Here is a 23,366-nt window from a genome sequence, read left to right on the forward strand (position 1 = left end):
ATAAGTTATTGCTGTCACTTTCCCTTTATTGATTTAAAATTCCCTTTATAATGTGGTATAATGAAGTAGTAATTTACGAAAAAAATAGTTAGTAGAAATGTATCTGTGATACTGTGGATAAATTTACAAATGTTCATGTGTTAAAGTAAAATATATTAATAAGTGGTCGTATTTCACATTTCTAAAGCTAAAAAGACTGACTCTGCTACCAAACCCCAATAACTTCTTGTCCTTCATCCATCCTTCCTTCCTTCCTTCCTTCCTTCCTTCCTTCCTTCCTTCCTTCCTTCCCTTCTCTTTCTTTCTTTTTTCTTTCTTTCCTGTGGTAAGAACATGAACTCTTAAAAATATTTTTAAAGATTTTATTTACTGAAATGCCTGGGTGGCTCAGTCTAAGTCTCTGCCTTTGGCTCAGGTCATGATCCCAGGGTTCTGGGATCGAGCCCCACATCGGGCTCTCTGCTCAGCGGGAAGCCTGCTTCTCCCTCTCTCTGCCTGTTGCTCTGCCTACTTGTGTGCTCTCTCTCTCTATCAAATAAATAAAATGTTTTTAAAAATAATTTAATTGAGAGAAAGAGAGAGAGAGTGTGCAACCGGTGGGGCTAGGGTGGGAGGAGCTGGGGAGAGAGAGAATCTTAAGTAGGTTTGGGCCTTAGCATGGAGACTGACACGAGGTTCTATCTCACCACTCTTGAGATCATGATCTGAGTCAAAATCAAGAATTAGATGCTCTACTGACTGAGCCACCCAGGCCACCTATTCTCTTAAATTTTTAAGTGTACAATACAGCATTTTTTAACTATAGGCATTATGTTGTATAAAAGATCTCTAGAACATATTCATCTTACATAACTGAAATTTTATTCCCATAGAACAATTATCCATTTCCCCTCTCTCAGCCTCTGGAAAACACCATTTTACTCTCCTCTTCGATGAGTTTGACTATTTTACATTACGTCATGTAGGTGGAATCATGCGATATCTGTTCTTCTGTGACTGACATTCATTTAGCATTATGTCCTCTAGGTTCATCCATGTTGTTGCATATAGGATTTCTTTCTTTCTTAAGGTTAAATAATATTTTATTATATGTATTCACTACCTTTTTATACATTTGTTTATTAATATGTATCTAGTTCATTTCCAAATTTTTCACTATGGTTGACAGGTATATGAAAAGTACTCAACATCAGTAATCATAGGGGAAATGTAAATCAAAATCACAATGAGATATCACTTCACATGTTAATAAGGTTACTATCAAAAAACAAAAGATAGGTGTTAATGAAGATGTATAGAAATTAGAATCCTCGTACATTGTTGGTGGAAATGTAAAATGGTGCAGACACTATAGAGAGAAGTATGGGGCTCCTCAATAAATAAAAATGGAACTAAACATGATCCTGTGATCCCAATTCTAGGTATATATTCCAAGGATTTGCAGTGTCTCAAAGAGATATTTGCACTCCTATGTTTATTACTGAATTTTATGTTTTTAGTGAAATAAAGAGGTTAAGAAATTTACGATTGTTTTAGAACTCCATATTAGTGAGTATGTTTACTCAAAGTCCATATTTATTTGCTTATAACTTAATAATGGTCTCTTAAAATTATGGAATTTGTGTAATGGTGCCTCAAATGAGTTAATTTATTTCTACAGTTTTAGTAGTGGGTATGTGTATGTATGGGGGGTTTGTATTAAATTAAATTCCCATGGTCAGGGATTTGCTTTAAGCATTATTGAGTTTATTAGATTCAAAGACTTTAATACATTTTTATTTTATGGCATATATGTATCATGAAATGTTATATATTTATGAAATTTCAATTATATATGTATAAAATATCCATAAAATATAAATTTAATCAACCTCTTAAACATATTAAATTAAAATATATTAATATTTTGTGCAATTTGGGATAATATACTCAAGTCTTAATTTGGGGAATTTAGTGATGTTCTAAATGTTTAGTTAACAGTGTTCTTTACTCAGTTGCAGAGATTTACAATTTATTTTTGAGGGTATGGACTTTGACCAAGAAAAATAAGATTTTATGTAGACTAGAAAATATGCACATTACTTCAAGCTACAAATTCCCTTCTTATATAAATGGGAGCATTTATAAGTATTTTTCCTAGGTAGGGAAAGGACTGCAGATGAAATATTTCAGGTCCATTAAAATGGATGTACTTCTTACAGGTATATTTACTAAGGGGATACTTCTCAAGCCAATAGGTATATTTTAATTTGTTGCTTAAACACACAAAACCTACATTACTTAGAAAAAATACAATTAAATATTTCTAATGATTGCACAATAGCAGAAGGAGGCTTGGCCCTAGCTGAGCTGGTATTTTATACTCTTGCATGGAAAATATGCACAGGCAGCAAAGATAAACAATTTTCATAAGGAAATGTCAATGCAATCCCTTGTTAGTATTGATTTTAAAAGACTGTGACAGTATCAAGATTTTATATCTCTTGGAAATATAAAAAAATAAAAAGGAGACAACATCATCTGTTGCAAGAGAGTTGGCATTAGAGATGGAAGACAAAATCTGCCATCAACAATTTCATTGACCTACTCCAGAAGTTGAAGTGATATTTAATCCCTATGACTCAAAGCATATGTCCAATATAAGTGACATACACAGATGTTCACCACTCCTGCAAAACTTTTCAGCCTGTATCTTCTTGTGAAGAGAAAGCAACCAGTATCTTTCAATCCCATGTCCAAACTCAGATGATTCCACAAAATATTTAATCATTTCTGATTCTGCTACAGTAATAGAATTTGTTTCATGTTGTCATAAATGGGGCTAAGAATTGACTTCTGTCTGCTTTCTCAGTAAAACTTCAGTTAATTATAATGATAGAATATTACTATTTTTTTATAATTACTAATATTTATGAAGCACCTTGTCAGGGTATCATGAGGTTGCATATACCAAAATGTATGTCTGGATGTTAAAAGAAAAATAACTCATGATGACATCTAGCCATGTACATTGATGGTGACAATACTAAACTGTCAGAGGTCTGTGCTCCTGAAAAACAACAAAGGTTCAGAAAATGTCCTACCCTTTTGTGTTTTGAGAAAAGGCTCACCCCAAATGTGATTCCCATGGGATTTAGATAAACACATGCTCACCTATGACAAGACTAGACACAGAACACCCAGATTCTTTGCTTCATAAGTACTTTGTTTAACTCTTTGTACTCACTGACCAACCTCCGCAAAATACCTGCAAATTTGACTTAAGTAAAGTTCAGTTAGGATTATTTCCCTTGTCACAGGCTCTTGAAGATTGGCCAAGTCTCAGTCTGGTCAGAATGGAATATAGAACAAAATCTCTTTAAGGTCACTCTTGAGAATAGGCTGACCTCATGGAAAGCAATTTCCTGCTCAATTGTCCAGTTATGGTACTCTCCCATCCTACTCCCCCATACCTGGTTTTTTGGGGCCTCATTTATACCTCCTATTGAAGAAAATTCCTTTCTGCCTGCCCTTTGAAATTCATGTACATCTTATGGTCAGAGCATTCTCCCTATTCTCTCTCCCTGACAGATCATTCTTTAGAATAAAATCTCTCCTTAGCTAAGGCCAGATTTGGTTTTTTTCAGCAGTCTCTTTTTCTCAGAATATTCTGATTGGAATTATTTTGAATTTCTAGCTGTACATGTTTTCAAAGTAAAATTCTGAGAATTGCTTTAAATCTGTCAATCCAGTTTCAAACCAACATTTAACAAGATATTTTTTGTTATATTTACTTTAAAATATCAAGTTACTTGGATATCGGTGACTGTGTAGTGAATTTAAAGTCTGGGACACATAAAAAGAAAATATTTCTTTATGTGATAAATCTGTAAAGGTGAGATTTTCTAAACAGAATAATCACTAAATAATTCCAGATAAATGAGAATATCTATTTCAATGAAAAATAAGAAGTAAAAAATGAATATGTATTTATAGTCTCCCTTGACATATGTATATGCCATGTAAATGTAGATATACCGTATACCATATACCATGTGTGTATATATATATACATACATATATATAACATATACATAATATTTATGCATACATAATTATAATGTTTATATACCAACTGCTATGTTCTGGATTGTGCTACTTCAAAACTCATATGTTGAAGTTTTAACATCCAACATGACTATATTCAGAGATAAGAACTTTTGGTAATTAATTTTAAATGAGTTCATATGGGTAGGCCCAAATCCAATGCAATTGATATCCTTTTAAGAAAAAAAAGAAAGGAAGAAATCCTAAGGATATGTATGCTTGGAGAAAAAAACACATGAGGGCATTGTGAGAAGGCAGCCATTTGCAAACCAAGGAAAGGATTTCAGGAGAAATCGAACCTGCCAACACTTGATCTTAGCCACGCAATCTGAGGGATTTCATTATGGCACACCTACAAATGATTACAAAGATTGTAACAATAATTTCATAAGCCACAATTCATAACCATAATTTCTTATTGGTTATCATGTAATATTTATTTAACACCTCTCTTGAATATTAACTTGACATAAACTGTTAGTCAACATCATTAGTAAAAGATTTCCTTTCTGGGTAATTTTTTTTTTTAAGATTTTATTTATTTATTTGACAGACAGAGATCACAAGTAGGCAGAGAGGCAGAGAGAGAGGGGGAAGCAGGCTCCCCACTGAACAGAGAGCCCAATGTGGGGCTCAATCCCAGGACCCTGGGATCATGACCCGAGCCGAAGGCAGAGGCTTCAACCCACCCAGGTGCCCCTTATTTCTGTTTTTAAGAAACTCAATCCAAAGCTATGTCAGAACTTCTCTGATAGAAGCAGCATCATTTGGCCATTTATTGCCATGCTCTGGAGCACATTGCCTACACTCAAATACTAGTGTTACTCCTTATTTATCAGATGAGCTTCAACAAGTCACTTAATCTCCCTGCTTCTCAATGAATGGTTAAATGGTGATAGTAATAATACTTAACTCATTGGTTATTATATATACTTACAAGAAGAGTCATATAAAGAGCTTAGAACACACTTCCTGTCACTTGAAAATTTCTCACTCAATCTTAACTTGCCCTCTCACTTTACACCATCCCACATTGCTTTGTTTTTTTTGTTTTTGTTTTTTTTTGTTTTTCTCTGTGTGCATGTGTGTGTGTTGGGTTTTTATACAAAATTTTCCATCATCAAATCCCCAGGCTAAGACAATCATTATTCTTTGAAATATAATGGTACATTTTTTCCATTTTTATATCCCTAAAATTTCCATAAAGTTTCTCCCATAGAAATAAAAGCAAGTGGTTTCTTCCAGGGAAAATGACAGATTAGGAAGGCCGTAAGCTAACCACCCCCCACAGATTCAACTACATAACTCCCGCATGAGTGTAAATAACTCAGAAAATGACTTGAACACTGGCATAGCAAACTCTTTAAAGCTAAAAGTAAAGAAGAGTTCACATCAAAGAGGGTAGAAAGGTCTGAGACACAGGAGATAAATGAACCTTTGGGACTATGTGAGGGAGGGAGGGTTATTGCATCATGGAAAGAGGAAAGGAACAGACTCAACTTTCACATTAAGTAGCCCACACAAGGAAGATGAATCCCCATATCATTTGGCTTTGAAAACCAGAGGGGCCAAATTTTGTGAGTTCTTACAGGAAGTGGAGTTTAACATGTGGGAACTTAAAAATCAGCAGTCTCAGGCTCTTGGACAATTGCTGGGAGAACAAGAAGAAACTGAGTCCTCATATTTAAAGAGATAGTACAACAAAAAGAGAGACAGCCCTGTGGAGATAAGATATAGTAGCAGCAGTTTGGAAAAGTGCCTGGGATATACAAAAGAGAGATTTGTTTACTAATCTCAGAGCACATGCTCAAGGGGCAGGGATCATTTCTGGAAGACTTCTCGAAGAACAAAGTAGCCAGCAAGGGCAATTTCCCGCCCTTACCCCCTAGACTAGACACATGGACACTTGTGGGAACCAGGATAGTGCCAACACTGGCTACTACTTACTAACAGTGCATCACCCCCACATTCTCCTATGGACATGCCCACTCCAGCCAGGCCTCAGCTCCAAGTCCCCTCCCATAGCAGTTCCTTGCAGACCATGCTAACGCAGGCCATCCAGCCCTGGGGGTTCTCCTGAATATATGCTCCCTCCAATACACTTTTGGCCAGAGCCCATTGGAAGTGGTGCCACAAACCTGACAGTATGCAATCAGCTCTAATAGAAGCCAGCACCACACATTACTCATGCCTCAGGGGGAGAGGAAGATAACTGCATATACCAATCTGACAGTGGCCCCATCCTGGAAGCAGACACCTTTTCTGACTGCAGGCTGTACCCACTAACAACAGCTTCTCACGGGACAACATAGGAAAAGTGCCCTGGAATGCAGTGTTACTGCATCTCTGGCAAATGCCTGGTCTAACTCAATTCAAACCCAAGGTGGCCCCAGATTGGCCCACTAACAACATATTGATCAAACCCTGCCCACAACAGGCAAAGAGAGCCACTGCAGATGACAACTGAAGGCAAAAGCTGCTCAGCCTTAACAGCAGGGTGCACCCAACACACATAGAGATCACCCATAAAGCACCAGGTTCTTATGAACAGGGGACATTGCACGGCAGGACACTATAGAATCTCTTCTCCATAAGACTAATACTTTGAAAACAAGAAATATAGCTGACTTTCCTAACACATAGAAGTAGAAGCAAGAATTAGAAAAAAATGAGGAGGCAAATGAATATGTCCAAATGAAAGAATTGGACAATATCATAGCAAGAGAGCTAACCAAAATGGGAATAATATGCCAAGTGAATAAATTAAATTAATGGTCATTAAGATATGCAGTGGACTGTGAAAAGAGTGGAGGCCCTCAGTGAGTCCCTTAACAAGGAGTTAGAAAACATAAAAAGAACCTATTAGAGATGAAGAACTCGATAACTGAATATAAAAATACACTAGATGGAATAAATGGTAGACTAGAGGAAGCAAAAGAATGGATCGATGATCTGGAGAACAGTGTAATAGAAAGCAATCAAGCTGAACAAAAAAGAAAAAATATAATAACAAATAGACTTAGGGAACTCACTGACACTGTGAAGTATAAAACATTCACATTATAGTGATCTCAGTAGGAGTAGAGAAAGAAAAGTGGGCAGAGAATGTCTTATAATAGTGGAAAATATGGAAAAGGAAACAGAAATCCAGATCCAGGAGGCACAGAGAACACCCAACAAAATCAACCCAAGGTGGTCTACACCAAGACACATAGTATTTAAAATGACAAAAATTAGTGATAAAGAGAGAATTTTAAAGCAGCAAAAAATAAAAAAAATACAAACCACACATATGCAAAAAGCACACCAGTTACATACAAGGGAAATCCCTTGAGACTAGAAGCTTATTTTTCAAAAGAAACTTTGTAGGCCAGAAGAGTATAACATGATCTATTTAAGCTGCTGAAATGAAAAAGCCTGCCATCAAGAATATTCTATCCAGCAAGGCTATCATTCAGAATAGAAGGAGAAACAAAAGGTTTCTCAGACAAACCAAATTTAAAGGAATTCATAACCAACCATTAAACCAATCCCATAAGAAATTTTACAGAGAATACTTGAATGGAAAAGAAAGACCATGAGTATAAATAAGAAAATTAGGAAGCACAAAAACAGTTAATAATAAGTATATTTATAAAAGTCAGGGGTGTCTGGGTGGCTCAGTGGGTTAATCTTCTTCCTACAGCTCAGGTCATGATCCCAAGGTCCTGGGATCAAGCCCCGCATCAGGCTGTCTGCTCCGCAGGGAGCCTGCTTCCCCCTCTCTCTCTGCCTGCATGTGATCTCTCTCTCTCTCTGTGTCAAATAAATAAATAAATTCTTTAAAAAAAATTCAGTTAAGGGATTTACAAAATAAAAGATATAAATTATGACACCGTATACCTAAAATGAAGGGGTAGTAGAGTAGGAATGGGTTAAAAATAAATGACCATCAACTTAAAATAAACTGCTATCTGCAGAAGATATTATATGCAAACCTACTGGTAACCACAAATGAAAAACCAGTAATACATTAAAAAATACAAAAAATAGGTAGGCAAAAAAATCTAAGTATATTACTAGAGAAAGCCAACAAACCATTAGAGAAGAGAGCAAGAGACCTAAAAAACAGAGAACTACAAAAACAACCAAAATTTAAGCAACAATCACTAATATGTATATGCCTATCAATAATTATTTTGAATGTAAATTCAAAATTTGGACAATTTGGACAATCAGTTGTCCAATTGATTGGACTAAATTGTCCAATAAAGTCATAGTGTTGCAGTGCCTAGGTGGATCAGTCAGTTTAACATCTGCTTTGGCTCAGGTCATGATCCTGGAGTCCTAAGGTCAGCCCCAGTGTCTGACTTTTTGCCCTTTGGGGAGTCTACTTCTCCTTCTGTCCCTAACCCTACTCATACTCTCTCTGTCTTAAATAAATAAGTAAAATGTTTTAAAAAAGGCAAACAAAACAAAACAAAAAAACACCCACAAAAGACATAGGGTGAAGGAATGGATAAAAAACCAAGACCCATCCATATACTGCCTACAAAAAAAAAAAAAAAAAAAAAAAAAAACCTCATTTCAGACCTAAAAACACATATATTGAAAATGAAGAGTTGGGGAAAAATTATCATGCAAATGGAAAAGAAGAGAAGTCAGAGTTGCAATATTTATATTAGACAAAATAGACTTTAAAACAAAATAAATGGGACTCCTGTGTGGCTCAGTGGATTAAAGCCTCTGCCTTTGGCTCAGGTCATGATCCCAGGGTCCTGGGATCAAACCCTTCATGGGACTTTCTGCTCAGCAGGGAGTCTGCCTCCCCCCTCTCTTTCTGCCTGCCTCTTTGCCTACTTGTGATCTCTGTCTGTCAAATAAATAAATAAAATCTTTAAAAAAGCAAAAACAAAACAAAACAAAAAGACTATAACAAGGGACAAAGACACTATGTAATCATAAAAGGAACACTCCAACAAGAAGATAAAATAATTATAAATATGTATGTACCTAACATGGGAGCACCCAAATACATAGAGCAGCTATTAACAAACATAAATAAAATAACCAATACTCATACAATAAAAGTAAGAGACTTTAATATCCCACTTACATTAGTGGACAGATTATCTGAACAGAAAATCAACAAGGAAACAGTAGCTTTAAATGACACATTGGATCAGATGGATCTAATAGATAATATTCACAACATTCCACCCTAAATTAGCAGAACACAAATTCTTTTTAAGTGCACATAAAACATTTTCCAGAATAGATCATGTTAGACCACAGAGGCAGTTTCAAAAAAATCCAAAAAGATCAAAGTTATACCACCCATCTTTTCTGATCACAACTCTATGAAAATAACAACAAGGAAAAATCTGGAAAGAAGTTAATGGAAGTAAATACATGGAAATTAATTAGCATGCTTCCAAACAATGAATGGATCAACCATGAAATCAAAAAGGAAAGAAAAAAACATATAGAGAATAATGAAAAAGAAAACACAAAGATCTGAAATCTTTGGGTTGTTGTAAAAGTTGTTCTAAGAGGGAAGTTTACAGAAATACAGGCTTACCTCAAGAAGCAAGAAAAGTTTCAAATATACAACCTAACTTTCTACCTAAAGGAACTAGAGAAAGAAGAATAAACAAAATCTTAAATTAATATATATAAATAAATAATAAAGAGTACAACAGAAATAAATGAAATATAAACTAAACTAAGTAAATAATAAATAGAAACAGATCAATGAAACCACAAGATGGTTTCTTTGAAAAGATCAATAAAATTGATAAACTTTTAGCCAGACTTACCAAAGAAAGAAATAGAACTAAAAAAAAAAAAAAAAAAATCAGAAATGAAAGGAGAAACAACCACCAACACCACAGAAATATAAATGATTATAAGACAATATGAAAAATTATATGCCAAAAAATTGGACACTTAGAAGATACAGATAAATACCTAAAAACATATAACATCCTAAAACTAAGTCAGAAAGAATTAGAAAATGTGAACAGGCTAATTACCAGACAGGAAATTGAATTAGTAATCAAAAAACTTGCAACAGGTGCATCAAGGTGGCTCAGGCAGTTAGCATCTGACTTCAGTTCAGGTCATGATCTCTGGGATCAAGCTCTCAGTCAAGCTCCTCTGTAGTGAGTCTTCTTGTTCCTTTCCCTTTGTTCCTCCCCCGACTTTTGTGTGTGCACTCTCTCTCTTTCTCTGTCTCTCAAATAAATAAATAAAATCTTTAAAAAAATATTACCAACAAACAAAAGTCTGGGCTTCACAGGTAAATTGTCCCAAGCATTTAGAGTTAATGCCTATTCTTCTCAAACTAGTTCAGAAAACAGAAGAAGAAGGAAAACTTCCAAATTCATTCTATAAGGTCACCATTAGCTCAATACTAAGATCAGATAAAGACACCCCCCCCCCAAAAAAAAAAAAAAAAGAACTACAGGCCAATATCTCTGATGAAAATAGATTCAAAAATCTTCAACAAAATATTGGCAAACAGGGGCACCTGGGTGGCTCAGTGGGTTAAAGCCTCTGCCTTCGGCTCAGGTCATGATCCCAGGTTCCTGGAATCTAGCCCCGCATTGGGCTCTCTGCTCAGCAGGAACTCTGCTTCCTCCTCGCTCTCTCTTTGCCTGTCTCTCTGTCTACTTGTGATCTCTGTCTGTCAAATAAACAAATAAAATCTTTAAAAAAATATATTGGCAAACAAAATCCAATAATACATGTAAATGTCATTCACCATGATCAAATGGGATTTATTCCTGGGTTGCACTGGTGGTTCAGTATTCACAAACCAATCAACATGATACATCGTATCAACCAAAGAAAGGATAAGAACCAGATGATCATTTAGATAGTTGTAGAAAAAGCACTTGATAAATATATGACATCCATTCATGATAAAAACTCTCAACAAAATAGGTTTAGAGGAAACACACCTCAAAGTAATAAAGGCCATACATGAAAAACCTACAGCTGACATCACACTCCATGGTGAAAACTGAGTGCTATTTCCTTAAGATCAGGAACAAGTCAAGAATATCCAGTCTTATCACTTTTATTCAACATATAGTTTCAGAAGTGCTAGTCACAACAATCAGAAAACACAAATGAAATAAAAAGTATTCAAATATGTAAAGAAGAAGTAAGACTTTCTCTATTTGTAGATTATATGATACTATATATAGAAGATCCTAAAGACTCTGCCAAAGAAGCTGTTAGAACTAATACATGCTTTCAGTAAGGTTAAAGTCAATGTACAGAAATTTGTGCATTTCTATACACTAATAATGAAGTGTCAGAGAAATTAAGAAAATAATCCCATTTGTTATTGCACTAAACATAATGAAATACCTAGGAATTAAATTAATCAAGTAGATGAAACAACTGTGCTCTGAAAACTATAAAACTTTGATGAAGAAATTTGGAAAAAAAAAGAAAAACATGGGGCGCCTGGGTGGCTCAGTGGGTTAAGCTGCTGCCTTCGGCTCGGGTCATGATCCCAGGGTCCTAGGATCGAGTCCCACATCGGGCTCTCTGCTCAGCGAGGAGCCTGCTTCCCTCTCTCTCTCTCTGCCTGCCTCTCCATCTACTTGTGATTTCTCTCTGTCAAATAAATAAATAAATAAAATCTTAAAAAAAAAAAAAAAGAAAAAGAAAAACACAAAGAAATGGACAGATATTCCATGTTCATGGATTGGAAAAACAAATATTGTTAAAATGTCCATACTACCAAAAACAATCTACAGATTTAATTTACAGATTTAAAAAGCACTTTTTACAGAATTAGTACAAATAATCCTAAAATTTATATGGAGCCACAATTGACCTGAAACAGCCAAAAGCATTTTCAAAAAGAAAAAAACTGATCCATTCATCTGTTGATGGACATCTAGATTCTTTCCATAGTTTGGCTATTGTGGACATTGCTGCTATAAACATTCGGGTGCACGTGCCCCTTTGGATCACTACGTTTGTATCTTTAGGGTAAATACCCAGTAGTGCAATTGCTGGGTCATAGGGCAGTTCTATTTTCAACATTTTGAGGAACTTCCATGCTGTTTTCCAGAGTGGCTGCACCAGCTTGCATTCCCACCAACAGTGTAGGAGGGTTCTCTTTTCTCTGCATCCTCGCCAGCATCTGTCATTTCCTGACTTGTTGATTTTAGCCATTCTGACTGGTGTGAGGTGATATCTCATTGTGGTTTTGATTTGTATTTCCCTGATGCCGAGTGATATGGAGCACTTTTTCATGTGTCTGTTGGCCATCTGGATGTCTTCTTTGCAGATGTTTATAAAAAATAAAAAATTATATAAAAAAAAAAAAAGAAAAAACCTGGAAGTATCACAACCCCAGTTTTAAAATATACAACAATATTACAGGAATCAAAACATTATGGTCCTGGGACGCCTGGGTGGCTCAGTTTGTTAAGCGGCTGCCTTCGGCTCAGGTCATGATCCCAGCGTCCTGGGATTGAGTCCCACATCGGGCTCCTTGCTTGGCGGGGAGCCTGCTTTTCCCTCTGCCTCTGCCTGCCACTCTGTCTGCCTGTGCTTGCTCTCGCTTCTCTCTCTATGACAAATAAATAAATAAAATCTTTAAAAAAAAAAAATTATGGTCCTGGCACAAAAATAGACACACAGATCAATAGAAGAGAATAGAGAGCACAGATATAAACCCATAATTATATGATCAATTACTATTTGATAAAGGAGGCAAAAGTATGCAATGGGAGAAGACAGTCCTTTTAACAAATGATATTGGGAAAACAGTATCATTATAAAAAAAAGAATGAAAGTAGACCACTTACTTAAACTATTCACAAAAATAAGTTCAAAATGGATTAAGGACCTAAATGTGAGACTTGAAACCATAAAAATGCTATTAAGAGAGAACAGACAGTAATTTCTCTGATACCAGCCCTTGCAGCATTTTTCCAGATACGTCCCCTGAGGCAGGGAAAACAAAAGTGAAGATAAACTATTGGACAACTGCAAAATGGAAATCTTCTGCATAGGGAAGGAAACAACCAAATATGTCACTTGAAAATATCTTCTCCTATTCCATAGATTGCTTTTTATTTATTTTTATTTTTTATTTTTCTGTTTGTTTTTTTTTTTATTTAAATTCAGTTTGCCAAGGTATAGTACATCATTGGTTTTTGATAAAATGTTCAATGATTTAACAGTTCATTCACCTTTTTTTATCATAAATATGGTGACTGAAACTAATATCTGTTTTTATATTAAATATAATTATATTCAAATTTTCTGAAGGAATTAGCAGATTTTATTTTGTGACAATTTTCTCTGGCTTTTTTTTTTTTTTTTTTTGCTTTGGTATTTGTAGTGATATTAAAGATCTTGATAGCAAAGCACATAGAATTTGAATAAACCAAAATCCCATAGATTGGCTAAAACAAAAGAATTAAAAGATAGTAAAACCTCAGCCTAGACAATTAAAATCCTGTCAATTTGTAATATGATGCTAATTAAATAATAGCAGAAAGACCACAAAATATTTCAAGGCTTATTTCCCTGTTCTCAATTAGAAATAGTGAAGGTCCTGCCTCCCTACTTTATCTTATATCGTTTTGGATTTTTTTTTCCACTTTATTCTGATTCCATCATAAATTCATATTAAAATGTCCAAATTTGGATAAGCTCACTTTCCAGAGTACTGAGATTTGGAGTTTAAACATCATGGAATTTGAATTATAAATGTGCTTTCCACCTGGTTTTGCTCTTTATTCATTAGTACTCTAGGAAAACAAACAAGCAAACAAACCTCTGGGTCTCAGCTATGTAGTTCTAAGAAAGGGTACAATAAAAGTGGCAGATAGAGTTGAAAAAACAAAACAAAACAAAACAAAACAAAACAAAGCAAAACAACAAGCCAACACAACACTGGTATTTCATATTTCTTTTGGTGCTCTTTCTTGATTTAAATTTATATATAATATATATGCATATAAATGTATATATATTATGTTATTGCAAACTAATAATAACATTAAAACTGAAATGCAAAAATTAAAGATAGAAGTTGTCTACAATTCCATTTGATAAATAAATGCTAACTTTTCACTCATATTTGGTTATTACCTATTGGTAGTGACTTCAATAAAATTTTATATTTCATATCTTTACCTAGCTATACAGGCTGTATAATTCTTCATCTGGGGATTATCTGTTAGGAAGAAAAACAAATCCTTAAGTTTTACTTTCTTGCCTTTTGCAATGACATGGATGGAACTAGAGGGTATTATACTAAGCAAAATAAGTCAATCAGAGAAAAACAATTATCATATGATCTCTCTGATATGAGGAATTTGAGAGGCAGGGCAGGGGGTTGTGGGGGGTAGGGAGGGAAAAAATGAAACAAGATAATGTCGGGAGGGGGACAAACAAGAGACTTAATCTAAGGAAACAAACTGAGGGTCGCTGAGTGGTGGGGGGCAGAGATAAGGTAGCTGGGTTATGAACATTGGGGATTGTATGTGCTATGGTAAGTGCTGTGAAATGAGTTAAGCCTGATGATTCACAAACCTGTACCCCTGGGGCAAATAATACATTACATGTTAATTAAAAAAAAAGAAATTGGGTGGATGTAGTTTCAAACCTTATCCCACATACACTAGGTTTATCTGTATATACTTGGTTTGTTTTGTTGTTACTGTGTTGTTTTTGTACAGATTTTTAAAAAATATGTCTACTTTATACACTTTTCTCTGTAATTACCATGATTTATTTTTCCCTGATATTATTTTTTATTTTTATTATATATTATTTATTTATTTATTTATTGTAAAATATTACTTATTTTCCCCTGAATTTGCTTCTTTTATTAATCATTCAGAAATAATAAAACTAAAACTCTCTTCCTTGACTTGTGAATTTCTTGATTCCTTGGCCATTGACTGACTAGCTATCTTTTAGAAAGCAGAAGTTATGATCTATCATAACATACAAAATTGTTACTGCAATTTTAATGATATGTCTCAGTCACTTTTGCATATACATGCATAACATTCAAGGCTCATGAGAAAAAATTTTAATACTGAATTTTAATATGAACTAAGATAAACAAATCTACTTTTTAAAACACCAGTTGCAGCGATTTATTTAAAGATAGACAACCTTTATTTTTTTTTTTCTTGGTGGTATATTTTATAACAAAGAACTAATCAATGAATATTTAAAACACTATTTTAGGTAGCTGTCAGATAAAGAACAAAGTAGATACAGAGAAGTATAATTAATTAATATCCTTCAGGCTCTATTATGCTTTATTTTTTATTTGATATGACAAAAACTTAGAACTGTTTTGATTTCAAATAAAGAAAACTAACTTCAGCCTAAAGAGAAAGGCATAATTTACTATCAGGATATGGAGGAATCTCATTAAAAAAGGGGGAACAAACTATGACGTCAGCAAGAACTAGAATCAAGAAACCAGACGAGCTTCATTCCTTCTCTTTGCCTTTTCTAGGCTTATCTTTTTTATGATTCAGTCACAGTCTTTGTTAAGTGAATTAATCTTTTCTTAGATGAACATGAAGAAAGCATGGTCACCAAAAACACTTAAAATGGTACTTGTGTAGTTTATTGGACTTTGTTTAGCCTCTACTTCTTGGAGACCCATCTTCTGAATGGCCAGCAAACATTAAGCACTCTCTCATGGTCTATTTTCCAAACTTGATTTTGGAAGCTTTTAAAATGGCAGATCATTGAAAATTTTAGAGATATGTTTCAGAAATGTAGAACTAGAGCTACAATTTTAACAAATGCCTGGCACACAAGGGAGGAGGGAAAATCCATAATTTGAACATTTTACATTGCAATTTTTCTTACAGGAGCCCCAAATAGTCACTTCAACATAACTTTTTATGATTACTGCTTATCATTATTTTAATACATAACCCAACCTATTAATAACATATGTACCAAATGTCAAAAGAGGTAACATTTTCACAAGTTCATATGCTGTAACGAATAGTTGGCAACATTATAATGTGTACATTATTATGTAGTACATAAATCAATATTAAAATGGCTAATATTTCCAGACATTGATAAATATTCAACTCATTAAACACAAGTTAATTGTGTATATACAATATGGCAAGCACTAACCTGGGAAATGGGGATATACTATTGAACAAAACAGACAAAACTCTGATAATATTGTCCCAAAATGTTAATATGCATAATCTTATTTGATCTAAACCTTTTTATATCTATTTCTACAAAAATCCTTGTTGGATTTTCACTTATTAATATGCCCATGCTCTTTTATTGATCATTAAATATATTGTTTTGTGGGGCACCTGGGTGGCTCAGTGGGTTAAGCCACTGCCTTCGGCTCAGGGTCCTGGGATCAAGTCCCGCATCGGGCTCTCTGCTCGGCAGGGAGCCTGCTTCCCTCTCTCTCTCTGCCTGCCTCTCCGTCTAGTTGTGATCTCTATCAAATAAATAAATAAAATCTTTAAAAAATATATATATATTGTTTTGTTGGAGCAAAAGCATTAAAATTCTCAGAGTAAGTACATAAATATAACAGATGAGAAAGAGAATCAGTAGTCTTATGAGTTGATAGAACAGACTTTTTTCATGAGATAAGATAAAAAATTAAGGGCCATGGGCTCTCATACCAAATTTGGATTAAGTTATTCTAAAATTTGAAAAAGTTATGTGTCATATAAATATAAGATCTTGAGCATTCAGCTTGAAATGTCAATGTTGTTTAAAATTTCTTTCTTCAGTGAAGCATGTTTCTACTGATAGCCTTTAAGGCTTTATTTTGGCAAAAGACAAATATGATGTATTATGTCAAATGAATGAAAGAGCAGACAGTGAATTTGCTCTCTTTGGCTAGGACATCCATTTTTTTCCTGACCTCAGACATTGGTGCTCCTTATCCTCCAGCCTTTGGACTCAGCAAGACCTAAATCTTTTTCCCTGCCCCTTTTTCAGCCTTTGTAGTGCAAGTTAATTAAACCACTGGCTTTTTTGGTTCCCCAGTTTGCAGATAGCAGATTTTGGGATTTCTCAGCCTCCATAATTGCATGAGCCAATTTATGTAATAAATCTTCTCTTCCGTGTATCTCTGTATATATTCTTCCGTTTCTGTTTCTTTGGAGAACCTTGACAAATATAAAACTGTTCAATTCTACTATATCCTTATGGTTTTTCTGCCTGCTGCATCCATCAATTTCTGATAGAAATGTGCTAATGGTAGATTTATATATTTCTTCTTGCAGTTTTACCAGTTCTTACCTGATGTATTTTGACACTACATTATTAGGGTATTCACATTAAGAATTGTTATGTCTTCTTGAGGATTGGCATTTTATAAATATGTAACACCACTCTTTAACACCTGAAAATTCCTTGCTCTGAAGTCAGCTTTGTCTGAAATTAACATTGCTACTTCAGCTTTCTTTAGATTAGCATTGGCATGCTATGTATTTCTCTATCTCTTTACTTTAAATCCTGCTGTGTCTTTATATTTAAAATGGGTTTATTTTAAACAATATATTGTTGAGTTGATGGGATTTTTGTTTGTTTTTAGCCTACTCTGTCGGTCTCTGTTTCTTAATAGGTCTATTTAGACCATTCCGTTGAAAACAATTATTGGTACAACTGGATTTATATTTATTTTTTTGTAACTATTTTCTATTCATTGCATTTGTTCTTTTTTTTTTTTCTTTATCTTTCCCTCCTTTTCTGCAGTCTCTGGTTTTAACTGAGTACTTGATGATTTCATTTTCACTCTTTTTTTATTAAGTGTAATTTTATTTTATTTCTTAGTGGTTGTCCTGCATTTTGCAGTGTATATTTACAACTAACCTACATCCATTTTCCAATAACACGCAACTGCTTCACAGTACCTCAGACAGCATATCTCAGCTCTCCCCTGACATTCTTTATAACTGCTCTCATTTATTTCACTTACCGATAAGCTAAAATTACCTAATATATTATTAGTATTAAATTTAAAAATTTATCTATTAGATCAATTAAGAAAAATGAGAAGTTTTCATTTTCATTCAATACTCTTAAAAATCTAAAATTGTAGATGTTTCTCTACTGTAATTATTTTTTAAATTATAATAACTTTTTCTTCTGGAAAAAATAACCTTGACAATTGTTTAAAATTTTAGAAACACAACGTGAAAAAATTACCCTAACCCTACCACCAAAATGATATTATTGTTAAATCAGGCATTTTTCCCTGACCCAGTAGTAAGCTGGCTTCCTTAAATTTTCAATGTTACAATGATAGAGAGAAGGTATTCTAGATTATAGAATCTTAGAAACTAATTAAGAAGACTATAGGCTTCATGGTTGCAAGAAGATTTGTATTGTGCTCCCATTTTCGAAGAATGCATTGTAATAAAAGTTGATTTAAAAAAAAAAAAATATATATATATATATATTGGGGCACCTGGGTGACTTAGTGGGTTAAAGTCTCTGCCTTCAGCTCAGGTCATGATCTCAGGGTCCTGGGATCAAACCCCACATAGGGCTCTCTGTTCAGCAGGGAGCCTGCTTCCCCCAAACTCTCTGCCACCTCTCTGCCTACTTGAGATCTCAGTCTGTCAAATAAATAAATAAAATCTTTTAAAAAAGATTAAAAAAATAGAAAAGTTATATTAAGAACGTTTCCCTAACCTAATATTAGAATAGGCAGATATCAATTACATTACTCGTAATAGTCAGCAAGGGAGAAGAATAAAAAGCTTTAAGTTGAGGCACCTGGGTGGCTCAGTGGGTTAAAGCCTCTGCTTTCAGCTCAGGTCATGATCCCAGGGTCCTGGGATAGAGCCCCACATCAGGTTCTCTGCTCAGCGGGGAGCCTGCTTCCTCCTCTCTCTCTCTGCCTGCCTCTCTATTTGTGATTGCTGTCTGTCAAATAAATAAATAAATAAATAATCTTTAAAAAAAAAAAAGTTTTAAGTCAAAAGCTAGTGCCAGTTGTAGATATATAGATAAAAATATATCTAAGGTATAAAGAGATTCTTTACAGTAAAACCACATTTAATGTAAAACCACATTCAATGGGCAATTAAACAGAGACTTCAGTCTACATTGGACTTCTGTGACAAAAAGAAGCAATAATGATACCTTACATACTTGACAGTTTTCAAAATAAATTCGAATTTTCCTCGGGGTGAAATAATAAATATTTCTCTTGATTTAAGCTATGAGGGTCAGTTATTCCTTAGAAGGTAAAATTAAGGCCTTTACCCTTTATCTTGTATTCATGAACAGCTCCATAGAACAAAAGAGAGTGAACCACTAGTTCATTGAGTATCCTGTTAGGTTGTTCCAATTATAATTTATTTTTTTCTTTTTTAGGAAATAATTTACATACATATATTTATTTTAAATGTCAAAATAGTATAAACTCTTTTTTATAAACATAAAACGTTTGAACATGATTATATTTAGACTATTGTTATATTATCAATGGGAATGATCTATAATTAATTACCCAAATTTTATAATTTAATTATTTCTTATATTGGATTTCATTATGGCATTTAGTAAAAATATAGTTATTTATATTTTTGTACTTTTAATTTAATTCAACTCTTAGAAGTGAAATTATTTCAGGGAGATCATATGATAGTTGTCTTAAGTTGAGATGCAACATGGGGGGTTAAGGGTATAGGAGAAGAATAAATGAAACAAGATGGGATTGGAGGGAGACAAACCATAAGTGACTCTTAGTCTCACAAGACAAACTTAGGGTTGCAGGGCGGAGGGGTGTTGGGAGAAGGGGGGTGGGGTTATGGACATTGGGGAGGGTATGTGCTATGGTGAATGCTGTGAAGTGTGTAAACCCAGTGATTCACAGATCTGTACCCCTGGGGATAAAAATATATTATATGTTTATAAAAAATCAAATAAGAAACAACAACAAAAAAAGGAAGCGAAATTATTTAAAAGACAGGACACTATTTGAGTTGAGAATGTTTGCTGAAGTAGTTACCATGTACTTGGGTGAAAGAAGATTAAGCCTAGTGTGTGCCAAAGTAGGAAGTCCTAATGATCGCACTTCGCTGAAATCCCAAAGACCTGTGTGTTTAATATAAGAGTAAAGCTAGAAATTTACCCACATTCACCTTAGGCATCTGCGTTCACACTAAAAAATGCATGTTTGGAACTTAAGAGCTCATTGAAGAGGGAAAACAAATTAATTTTGTCACCATAGAAGATGCCTTACATAGGTTTGCAGACAAAAATTATATATTTAGGTGGTCCAAATAATCAACAGCTTAATAGAGTTAAATGCAAATTACTCTCTGGAATAACACTCCTTCATTCTGTGCCTTAAAATATTAATCGTCAAGGGGCGCCTGGGTGGCTCAGTGAGTTAAAGCCTCTGCCTTTGGCTCGGGTCATGATCCCAGCGTCCTGGGATGGAGGCCCCACATCGGGCTCTCTGTTCAGCAGGGAGCCTGCTTCATCCTCTCTCTCTGCCTGCCTCTCTGCTTACTTGTGGTCTCTGTCTGTCAAATAAATAAATAAAATCATTAAAAAAAATATTAATCATCAAACGTAGAGTTCCAAGGGAAATATGAAGCACAAAATATTCAAGAAAATGACAATGTACAATATATGAAACAGCACAGTTAGACTGAAAAAAAAGCCATTAGAATTTTTAAGCCCATATTACAAAATATGCACTTTTTTAAAAGAAGCATCTTTTATATTTTTAAATAAAAGTTAAAAATATGGTTGGTAATGATTTGTTATAATTTTTCATAGCCATTGCCTTTAAAGCTTTGAGTTCTTAGTATTTTGATGTGTCTACTTTAAACTATGTATAACTGTACTCTCTTTGTCCAACATGAATATACTTAACTTCATAAAAATATTTTGTCTATTTGGGTTTATTTTAGCCACAGATATTTATATTTATTTCCAACATCTTATTTTATTCTTATTTTTTCCACATTTTTTATGTGTACACCTCTCTTTTCTTAGTTTTTTAGACTTTTTGCTTATTCTATAAACTTTCTCTAGTATTTAAGAACTTAAAATACTCATTATAGTTATTGTATATATGATATAAATGTTAATACCCATTCTGAACTCACACTGATATTATATATCATTTTTATTGCCCACTTAAACTCTAGAAAGTTCTTAAAATACTTTAAGATCTATCATCCATTCCATTTAAATATTACTTCAGTCATGTATTTTAGACCTATTTTACATCATTGATTTCATCATGCCTTTTTAAAAATAAAAGTAATGTTATTTTAAATTTAAATACATTTTTGTTAATTTCTTGGTTCTCTTATTTTTTTCAGAACTACCATCTAGTATCATTTTCTCCTTTTTCTTCTAATACAACATTTTGAATTTCCATTATTGAAGGTTTATTGGGGGCCAACCCTGCTTTGATTTTGAAATAATATTTTTATTAACCTTAATTCTTAAAGGTTATCATTAGGTATAACATTCTAGATAAATAGCATATTCTTACTTTTCCACAATTTCATTATATTACGTCACTAACTTCAATGTTACTCTTAAAACTGTTTATCAGTTTTATTTTTTAAATTTTTTTAAAGATTCATTTATTTATTTATTTGTCAGAGAGAGAGATCACAAGTAGGCAAAGAGGCATGCAGAGGCAGAGAGAGAAGCAGGCTTCCCACTGAGAAAGGAGCCCTATACAGGACTCGAACCCTGAACCCAGGGATCATGACCTGAGCCGAAGGCAGCCGCTTAACCGACTGAGCCACCCTGACGTCCCCATCAGTTTTATTTTTGTACATCTGAAGTTAATCTACCATTGATTTTTGCTATTTGTAAGGTCTTTTATTAATCTTTAAATGTTTTGAATCATTACAAAACATTTGAATCATTACTCTGATGTGTCTAGGTCTAGATTACTTTTTTTGTTAATATTACCTTGATTCACCAGGCTTGTGAATATATAAGTTATTTTACTCCATTACTTGTGGAAAACTTTTGGCTTGTATATTTTCCAGTGATATCTGTTACTTAATAACTTTTTTGTCTTCCCATAACTTCTGTCATCCATGCATCTTGAGACTTTGTTCGTGTTTTCCATTTTTTTAAATCTCTCTGATGCATTCTGCATAATTTCTATGTATTTATCTTCTGGTTTACTGTTCTCTCCTGAAGTGTCAGTTTGTGGTTAAACTCACACACTGGATTTTGTTTTGTTTTGTTTTATATTTACTTATTTGAGGAGAGAGAGGGAGAGGGAAGGTAGGAGAGAGAGGGACAGAGTCTCAAGCAGGCTTCTCACTGAGCATAGAGCCTGACACAGGGCAGGCTTGATCTCACAAGCCAGATATCATGACCTGAGCCAAAACCAAGAGTCAGATGCTGAACCAACTGAGCCATCCAGGCACCCCTCAAACACTGAACTTTACATTTCAATTATTTTATTTTGTTTTATTTTATTTTTATCTTATTTTATTTAATTTATAGAACTCTTTGGTTCATTAGTAAAATGCTTAATTTTATGTTCAAGCTCCTATTATTTCTGAGCTATTTATTTATGTGTCCAATAATTCCTTTATCTGAAGTTTTTTCAGGTCTTATTCTACTGTTTATTTTGTGTATTTTGTAATTTATATTTGTGTGCATATTTTAATGTGTGTGAGGTACATCCATGTATGTACAAGAGAGAGAGAGTTACTCATTTTTTCTTGAGCTTTATCTACAGATAATTTGTGAGGCCCGAGAAAATCTGTGGTTACTTCGGTTAGACCTTCAAGATACTAAAGGTCTGGGAGCATGTTTAACAAAATCATCAGCTCAGTGTTTCTTGGAACATATTAAGTGGTATTTATTTCTAGTTCCATTGCACTGATGGTGTATCCATATGGAGGACTCAGCTTAAAGTTGATTTCTTATTAAATTCTTATTAAATTGAATTACTTAGGTAGGCCTTGGGCCCTGTGAGATCATGAAAATCAGAGGCTACCATTCACCTGACTTGAGAAACACCTTCAAGGCAAAAACAGTTTTACGGATGAATAAAGCAAGCCTCTAAGAGTTGAAAGCACTTAGAGCTTGAGCATAATAAACCATATGTTATTAATGCTGAAAAGAGAAACCATAAACTATGAGTATTGTTGGGGCTAGCACTTATTTATAAAGGCAGAAGAATATATGTTTATAAAAGGAGTGTCATTGTCTTAATATTTATTTTAACAATTATTTTCTCAGTTTATATTAAATGTGCAAATTATTATTTTTTTTACGGCTTCCAC

Source organism: Mustela nivalis (genome assembly GCF_964662115.1).
Source record: "Mustela nivalis genome assembly, chromosome: 15".
Lineage (NCBI taxonomy): Eukaryota > Metazoa > Chordata > Mammalia > Carnivora > Mustelidae > Mustela > Mustela nivalis.